Raw genomic sequence first — 9,986 nt, forward strand, 5'->3', positions numbered from 1 at the left:
TCTGTGGTATTGAGCGATCTGTATCTGACATAAGCTCCCCTCCTCTGATCTCCCTGAAGGACCCTCACATCCTTCCTCATGTTTTTGTCCCTGGATTCAGTGTCCACTGCAGACAGATCCGTTACATTTACAATAGAAATGCCAGGAGTGAACAAGGTCAATGCAATAATATGGAAAATGTAAATGACGCCTCTCATAATTGTAGCATCCGTCCAGTATGAGTACAGATTTCAGGTTTATTCCGAGAGAGGTCTGACTCAGAAAATGTCATTGACATTGAAATGATTGTGTTTTATCCACCACATTATTTACATCGGAGTCAAAGCTGCTGATGTAATGAGTTTGTTCAGGTGAGTGTAACTGATAGCAATGATCAGGGGTATAACCGTGTCAGTGGAGACTTATCCCCTGTAGTGGGCATGTTCAAAAAGATTGCAAACGATACAAAAAAAATGGCCGTGTGGTTGAGAGAGATCATGTCAGTGGAGACTAATCCCCTGTATAAATCAGAACCCATTGGAATTGATCAGCTCAGAGTGCCTGCTGGAGCTGTGGATTCCAGGCTAACAGAAGAACCTGCTTCTCACAGAAATGCGATATCCAGAAATGTGTCAGATAGAAGACATTTATTATCCTGTACTTGCAGCAATTGGAGTTGCTGGGAAGCAGTATCTCAGCTGCTAATGGTGCAAATCGATGTTAACTGTGCTGCTGTACTCGGTATTATTACTCACTGTGTGTTACACAGCCGCCTGAACATTTCCAGCAATTTACTGATGGAATCTCCTCATTGTCTACTCTTTCATTCTTGCAGTAACTGTATTATGTATTTAATGGTATTGTATTAAGTAACTGTGGCATTGTTACTGGATTATTCAGTCTAGTGAATGTATTGGAATCAGATGTTTCAGTGAGGATCAATAACCAGACCATTAGGAGTTTTTACCATTTTCATGAGGTGGATCTAACCGGTCCTGGAATATTTTTATGATTTTTTTTCAATGATTGATAATGAGACATCTCACGGTCTCAGTGTTACAAGGGGACAGAACAATGTCCTCCCTCCCCAATAACATGGCTCAGTTTAACTGGGATTTCAATGTGTTTATTGATTATTACTGTTATCAAATATTGTTTCATTCTGTGTGTGTCTGACGCTGCTTCAGAGGTCTGGCTAATGAACTGAGTTTGCTGCTGACACTTTCACATCTCCTTCTCTGCTTCACTGTGGACCTTCACTATCACTGGACTACATTGTAAAATAGAAAGTATTGATGTGATGTTTTATTGGTTTACACTCTATCAGTTGAAATCAGGAGTCTTTACATTTATCTGTAGATTATCAGCTGCAGCGCTGATGTTAGTGTTTTATTAATTAAACAATCCCACATTCTAACGGATTACTTTATAATTCCAGGAGAAGGAATTTCAATGATTGTGAGGTTTGTCTGGAATTAGCTTTCGATCCTGTTTATTCCATGTATTGTAGATGAAGTGAAGAGTGCAGGTGAACAGGTGGAGACTTGGGTGTTCGGTAGATACATTAAATTATTCACAGAGGTTTCACCATTGAAAAAACTGACTCTGTGAATAGAATCATTGAACCTGGGGCTGGTGAACAGAACACAGACGCAGAATGTTAGGAATAAATCATATGTGAAAAGTCGCTTTATGTAACAGTTTAAAGGGTGTGTGTACGTCAGAGAGATAGGGAAGGAGAAAAGGAGCAGGGAGAACGAAACCGATTGGAAAAGAAAAGCAGAAGTAAAGAGAAAGAAGCAGCAGTGTAAATAATTCACTATCATAAAGTGCTGGCATGTCCAGAACAATTAGTGGATAGATTGGAGAAGCTGGGGTTGTTATCTGTGTCTCTCTGTGTCTTCCTCTCTATCTCTCCCTCCTGCTATCTCTGACACTAAGAGGGAGACAAAGGGAGAGAGGCTTAGATATGCAGGCAGAGAGAGGGCTGTCGAGAGGTACAAGGTTGGAGAGAGAGAGATTGTTGAGGTGGATTGAAAGGGAGAATGTAAGATATATTTATTTGATGTAATCCTTCACTACTGTGCATGCAAACAGAGAAAGATAGGTATGGAGAGTGAAATATTGGTGGAGTAGGAGAAATGTGGATGAAGTTGGGGCCCAGGCGGCAAGTTTTAATGATCAGGAAGGAGAACGCACAATTGTAAACATCCAGCAAGTTATTCCACCATGGAAGCCATCACACCCTCATGATATTGGTGTGGAAATCTTGTCATCTATGCCCATGGTTATTGACCCATCTGTTAAGGGAAATGGGTCCTTCCTAGCAACTCTATCTAGGCCCGTCATTATTTTATACACCTCAATTAAATCTTCTTTTAAACCTTCTCTGTTCCAAAGAAAACAATTCCAGCCTATCCAATCTTTGCTCATAGTTAAAATCCTCCATTCCTGACAACATCCTCTGTAAATCTCCTCTGTCCCATCTCTAGTATGATCACATCCTTCCTGTAATGTGGTGACCAGAACTGTACACAGTACTCCAGCTGTGGTCTAACTAGTGTTTTATACAGTTTCAGCATAACCTCCCTGCTCTTATGTTCTCTACATCGGCCAATAAATGGAAGTATTCCGTAAGCCTTCTTAACCACCTTATCCACCTGTCCTGTTACCCTCAGCAATCAGTGGACAGTCACTCCAAGGCCCCTCTGTTCACAGTCTGAGAGATTGTTCAGTTAAATTGAAAGAGCAAATGTAAAACATAATAATATGATGTAATCCTTCACTGCAGTATACACAGACTATCGAGCGAGAGGCATGGAGTGTGAAACATCGGGGTAGAGGGAGAAAAATAGATGGAGGTGGTAACAAATTGGAAAGGAGTGATAGGGACTGAGAGAGAGGTAATCTCTGGTAAACTCTCTTGCTGGTAATCTCTCTCCATCTCTATCTCTCTCTTCCAATCTCTTCTGCTGTCTCAAACCCTATTTCTTCACTCAGTTGCTCACTTTCCAACTTTATCTCTCTACTTTTCTCCCTCCATCTCTATCTCACTCTGCACACTATCTCAATCTCTCCCTCTTGCTCTCAGGATGGGAAGAGGGAGAAAGCGAGGCCGAGAAAGGGTGTTGCAGGCAGTGAGAGATAAGGAGAAAGAGACAGAGGAACAGTGAGTCTGGCATTGGTAGGTGGATCTTTACTCTGTATCTAACCCCGTGCGTACCTGTCCTGTGAGAATTCAATGGGGACAGTCTCAGACGGGGGGGACTGTCTAAAAATCAAAAATCAGTCGAAAGCCCTTTCAAAGATGAAATTTAGAAACACGTCTGCATACAAAGGGTGGTAGAAGTTTGGAACTGTCTTCCACAAATGACCCCTTCCTATCTCTGCAATCTCCTCCAGCTCCACAATCCACCAATATCTGCAATCCTCTAATTCTGGCCTCTTGAGCATCCTCAATTTGAATCGTCCCACCATTGGTGGCCGTGCCTTCAAACTGCCAAGACCCTAACTCTGGAATTCTTTTCTGAAGCCTCTCCGTCTCACTAACTCTCTTTCCTCTTTGAAGACTCTCCCTCAAACCAACCTCTCTGACCAAGTTTTTGTTCGTCTCGTGTAATATCTCCTTAATTGACTCGGTGTCAACTTTTTATTTGCCTCATTTATTTGTTGGATGTGTGCGTTACTGGCCAGGCCAGCATTTATTACCCATTCCTAATTGCCCTTGAGAAGGTGGTGTTGAGCCTCGTTATTGAACCGCTGGAGTCCATGTGGGGTAGGTACACCCACAGTTCTGTTCGGAAGCGAGTTCCAGGATTTTGACCCAGTAACAGTGAAGGAATGGTGATATAGTTTCAAGTTAGGATGGTGTATGACTTTCGTTGTTGTGTGCAGACAGTATTTTCAGTGCGCAGTCCATTTATATTTTTAATTATTTATTTTGTCATGTGGTTCGATGTAAAGATTCTCCTACAATCTCCCTGCCTTCCCGTATCTCCTCACTCTTTCTGCCCATCTCTCCCTCCTTCTCGAAATCCACTGCTTTACTCTGTATCTGAACTCACACTGTACCTGCCCTGGGAGGTCTCATTATGGTGCTTAAGCAATGAGTTATACACTTCCAGCATAACCTCGCTGCTCTTATGTACTTTAACAGCCTTGTTGGGAATGGCACTGCAGTTTGAAAATATGAAACACTGATCCAGCATTCACCCCTAAAACACTCCCTCTAAACTCCAAAAACAGGACTGGGCAGATAATGAGGATTGTTAATGATTGTTACAACTTGCCTCATCCTCTCTCTGTCTCTCCCTCTCATGTCTGTTTCCTCCTATCTTTCTCTCTCTCTCTCCCTCACCCTCTCCCTCTTTCTCTGCCTCTTTCCATGACTCTGTCTCTAACACAATCTCTTTCTCCTTGGACAGAAATGTTTTTATCCATTTCTTGGTTAATTGTGAACCTATAAATCTTGCCCTTGCTGTGAACGTCACTGCAGTTTAAAAATATCAAACATTGATCAACACTCGCCCCATAACTCTCTCACTAAATCCCCAATACCGGACTTTGCAGATAATGGGGATTGTTTACTGAGATTCTGTCAAAGTCCCCTCACACACTATCCCACTTCCCCTGCTTCCAAAGTTTGTAAGTGTTTAATAATATCTTTTTCAATAATATTAAATATCACTTCAGTTTGAAAATATCAATCATTGATCCAACACTCACCCCCAAAACACTCACACGAAACCCCTGATCTTTCCTTTCAAAATTAGTTCTTGCACACAGCCAGTTTTACTTTTTAATTCTATCCTTTGTCAACATTATTAGATATAAAGTTTTTCCTATAATCTCGCCGTCCCCTTCTCTCCCTGTCTGTCTGTCTTTCTCTGTCTCTGTTTCTCCCTCTGTTTGTCTCTCTCCCTCTGTATCTGTCTCACTCGCTTTCTCCGTGTCTCTCTCCCTCTGCATCTGCCTGCCCCCTTTATGTCTCTCTCCCTCCGAAATTGTCTGCCTCCCCATCTGTCTCTCTCCCTCTGTGTCTGTCCCACTCTGTCTGTGTCTCTCTCCGTCTGTGTCTCACTTCATCCATCTCTCTGTCCCTCTGTTCATGAACAACAATGATTTGAGCCATTTGTTTGGTTAATTTTGAATCTTTACCTCTTGCTTTTGTTGGGAATGTCAATACAGTTTGAAAATATCAAACACTCATCTAACACTCATCCCGAAAACCCTTACATTAAACCCCAAATATCGGACCGGGCAGACCAAGGGGTTTGTTACTGGGGTTCCATCAAGGTCTCATTTCGCTACCTCTTCTGTCTCTCACTTTCTTCCACTTTGTCCCTCTCTCTCCATTTCCCCATTTGTTTCCGTTTCCCTCTTCACCTCTTTCCTTCATCGCCCCCAACATTATAAATAGAGTGTGTGCTCCCGCTACTTTATACACAGAAAAGGAGCTCCCTCTGTTTTAAATAGCCGCTGTGGTGGGATTTGAACCCCTGTCCCCAGGCCATCAGTTTGGGCCTCTGGATTACGTGACCAGTGATATTATCACTACCCAACTGCCTCCCAAATGGATGTGTACAGTGTGTGTCCCGTAATATCACTCACAGTAGTTTCTGGGCTGTAACCCTGAACATGGTCCCGAATCAGAGACTCAAATTTCACATTTTAACTGGGAAAAGGCAGGAACAGAGTGAAACGGGATTGCTTTTGACCCTGGATTCAGTGTCCACTGCAGACAGATCAGTTACATTTACAATAGAAATGCCAGGAGTGAACAAGGTCAATACAATAATATGGAAAATGGGCGACACAGTGGCGCAATGGTTAGCACCGCAGCCTCACAGCTCCAGCGACCCGGGTTCAATTCTGGGTACTTCCTGTGTGGAGTTTGCAAGTTCTCCCTGTGTCTGCGTGGGTTTCCTCCGGGTGCTCCGGTTTCCTCCCCCATGCCAAAGACTTGCAGCTTGGTAGGTTAATTGGCCATTATAAATTGCCCCTAGTATAGGTATGTGGTAGGGAAATATAGGAACAGGTGGGGATGTGGTAAGGATATGGGATTGGTGTTGGGTGAGTATAAATGGTTGGTTGATGGTCGGCACAGACTCGGTGGGCCGAAGGGCCTGTTTCAGTGCTGTATGTCTAAACTAAACTAAACTAAATGACGCCTCTCATAATTGCCATCCATCCAGTATGAGTACAGATTTCAGATTTATTTCAGAGAGAGGTCTTACTCAGAAAATGTCATTGACATTAAATTGATTGTGTTTTATCCACCACATTATTTACATCAGAGTCAAAGCTGCTGATGTAATGTGTTTGTTCAGGTGAGTGTAATTAATAGCAATGATCAGGGGTATAACCGTGTCAGTGGAGACTTATCCCCTGTTTAAATCAGGACCCATTGGAATGGATCAGCTCAGAGTGCCTGGTTTAGCTGTGGATTCCAGGCTAATCGATGTCCCTGCTTCTCACAGAAATGGGATATCCAGTAATGTATCAGATAGAAGACATTTATTATCCTGTACTTGCAGCAATTGGAGTTGCTGGTAAGCCAGTATCTCAGCTGTTAATGGTGTAAATCGATGTTAACTGTGCTGCTGTCCTCGGTATTATTTCTCAATGTGCCTGTTCCTTTCCAGCAATTTACTGATGGAATCTCCTCATTGTCGACTCTTTCATTCTTGCAGGAACAGTATTATGTATTTAATGGTATTGTTTTAAGTAACTGTGGCATTATTACTGGATCATTCTGTGCATTGAATGTATTGGAATGAGATGTATTGGAACGGTCTTGGTTATGATCAATAATCAGACCATCAGGAGCTTTTAACAGTTTCATGATTTGGATCTAACCGGTCCTGGAACATTTTAATGATTTTTTTCAGTGATTGATTATGAGACATCTCACAGTCTCAGTGTTACAAGGGGACAGAACAATGTCCTCCCTCCCCAATAACATGGCTGAGTTTAACTAGGATTTCAATGTATTGAGGCTCCACCTCCAGCTGCCTCGTCCAACCTGATAGGAATACAGGAACATGGGAGTAGGAGGAGGCCATTCAGCACTTCTCGCCAGCTCCATCATTCTCGATCACGGCTGATAATCAAACTCAGCACTGCGGTTTTTAGCCTTTTCCCATGTGGGAACAGTCCCTGTCTGTTCCCTAAACCCAGAGCAACAAACCAGCTACCCATCCCGCTCTCCCCAAAACAGCCCAACCAACAGTCTGGAGACAAATTCCCGATTAACCCATTGGATTCCATCTCTGCAAAGTCCCTTCTCATTCCTCCACTGGCACTGCATCCTCACTCAGTACTTCCAATCGATCCGGTGCTGACTTTATTCACTTTCTGCATCAATTTCCCAATTCATTATTAATAATTGTGTTTTCAAACATTTCACTGTGACAAAGCACTGCCCGAGTCAATGAATCAGTTTTCACTGCTCGATGCAGCAACAAAGCTGGAAATTTCAGCCCAGATCCTGACAAACTGTTGCTTTGTCTCCAGGTCAGATCAGTAATTTCTCTGATTCCTTTTCTCTCTTTCTTCCAGTTAACTTGGTGGCGATTGTGATCCTGTCCCGAGGAAAGTGCGGTCTCTCCCAATGTATCAGTGTCTACCTGGTGGGAATGGCAGTGTCTGATCTCCTGGTCGTTATCACTGATCCCATATTGACTTGGATTGTTTCAATTTATTTCCCATATTCATTCCTGAGAATTACTCCTGTGCGTTCTCTCATTACCGTTCTGCTTTCTGCATCCACAGATGTTTCTGTCTGGCTCACAGTCACTTTCACCTTTGATCGATTTGTGGCCATTTGTTGTGAGAAGCTGAAAACAAAATATTGCAGCGAGAAAAGGGCGGCTGTGGTTGTGGGAACAGTGAGTGTGCTGGGCTGTTTAGAGTCTCTCCCCTGGTACTTTACACTGAAACAACAATACATTAATGATAATGTTCCCATGGGTTGTGTTACTAAACCGAGCTTCTATACTTCCCCCATATGGGGGGTATTTGAATTGTTTAACCTCATTTTAACCCCTTGTGTCCCGGTCTTTCTGATTTTGCTGCTCAATGTTCTGACTGTCAGACGGATTTTATTCTCCAGTAAAGTCCGCAGGGGATTCCGGCGCCACAGCAATGCAGAGAATCACAATGACCCAGAGATGGACAATCGCAGGAAATCAATTATTTTAAACTTCAGTATATCCGGCAGTTTTATCCTGTTCTGGGTGACCCGGGTTGAGTCTATCATTTATAGGAGAATTACAGATATTAATTATTATTCCTCTTACACTGACGCTCTCTTTCTCACAGACCAAACATCAAAGATGCTGCAGATTCTCAGTTCCTGCACCAACACATGTATTTACATTGCGACCCAGACTAAATTCAGACAGGAGCTGAAGAAGGGGGTGAAATACCCTCTCAATCTCATTGTTAAATTAGTGAAATCATAGAAAGAGCTGAAGGGTTTCAAACACTGGAACTAAATCCCATTCCCCCTCCTCCCCCCCACCAGAGCCCCAGCTCCACCTCCCACCCTCCACCCGCCTCTGTGATTATATGACCGGCGCCATCTTTCGTTCTGGCAGCTGCCTGAGCGTGGGCAGACCCTGACGTTGAACTGGAATAGTGTACGTTTGCGCATGTCCCAGGACAGCGCCACTTTGTGGTTGCTTTGTCAACAACCGCAGCCAGTGGACAAAGCTGCAAAGGATTGTGAGCTGGTGAGTGGGACAGTAACAGCAGTGATGCAGGGACACCAGCAGATGGAGATGGTGAGCGGGGGCAGCAACTGCAGTGAGGCAGAGGCACCAGCAGATGGAGATGGTGAGAGGAGGTCAGTAACTGCAGTGAGACAGGGACACCAGCAGTTGGAGATGGTGAGAGGAGGACAGTAGCTGCAGTAAGACAGGGATACCAGCAGATGAAGATGGTGAGAGGAGGACAGCAGCTGCAGTAAGACAGGGACACCAACAGATGGAGATGGTGAGAGAGGGACAATAACTGCAGTGAGGCAGGGACACCAGCAGATGGAGATGCTGAGCCATTACTGATGGGAGATTCCCTTACTGAGTTTGAAAGTTTCCACAAGTCTGAAGAATTTACTTTATTTTAAACTTGAGATGCTGAATAAAATAATTTCAATGCAACTTTTGTAAAATGGCTATTTTTCTACTGTGTGAACACCTGTAACATGAAACTCGTTCCGGTTTGGAAAGTTATATTGAGTGATTAAAGGTAATGTATAAATAAAACAACAGGATCAAATAAAACTGAAACAGTTATTTAGAAATTAAAACTGTCAATATAAGTTGTGATCTCTCACACTTCTCTTTCTATGTTGGTATCTTCTCTACCATAACTACGAGTAGTTGAAATTTTACTCCAATTGACCTTTGAAATTTAATATTGAATCTGCTTTCAGAAACCTGTCAGACAGTGAATTCCAGACCATAATAACTCCCTGCCTATTTGTTTCACCCCTCTACTAGTGCAAACAGTCTCTCCTCATATCTCCAAAATGAGGGGAAGAATTTGAATACAATGCAATTAATTTCTCCAGGACAGCAGCTGCAGAGGAGCTGGAACCTCCTGAATGTGGACAAACAATGAACAAAAATCCCTCTGAATCCCCCAGGAGAGCAGAGGATAGAAACAGTCAGGAAGCAAAGGGAAACAGGTGACACTTTATTGCAGCAGTAAAAACACTTTGTCAGAATGTAAAGGTCGTTATTGCTGAACTTTATGTGAACTGGAGGTGAAAAGTGGAAGATGTTTAATACCATTTGCGTTAAATGGCCATTTCCCAGCTTTGTAAACCCTTGTAACATTAAACTGGTGAATGTTAAGAAGGCTTTATTGATTGCTAACAGCGAATACATAAATACAGCAGCATCAAATACAGGGCAAAGAATCATTGACAACTACAACTGTAAATATGGGTAAGAATTGTTGTCTGAAATGTCACTGGTTATAAAAGTTCTCTTCGCAGCATC

The sequence above is a fragment of the Heterodontus francisci genome, unplaced genomic scaffold (assembly GCF_036365525.1).
Source record: "Heterodontus francisci isolate sHetFra1 unplaced genomic scaffold, sHetFra1.hap1 HAP1_SCAFFOLD_91, whole genome shotgun sequence".
Classification (NCBI taxonomy): Eukaryota; Metazoa; Chordata; class Chondrichthyes; order Heterodontiformes; family Heterodontidae; genus Heterodontus; species Heterodontus francisci.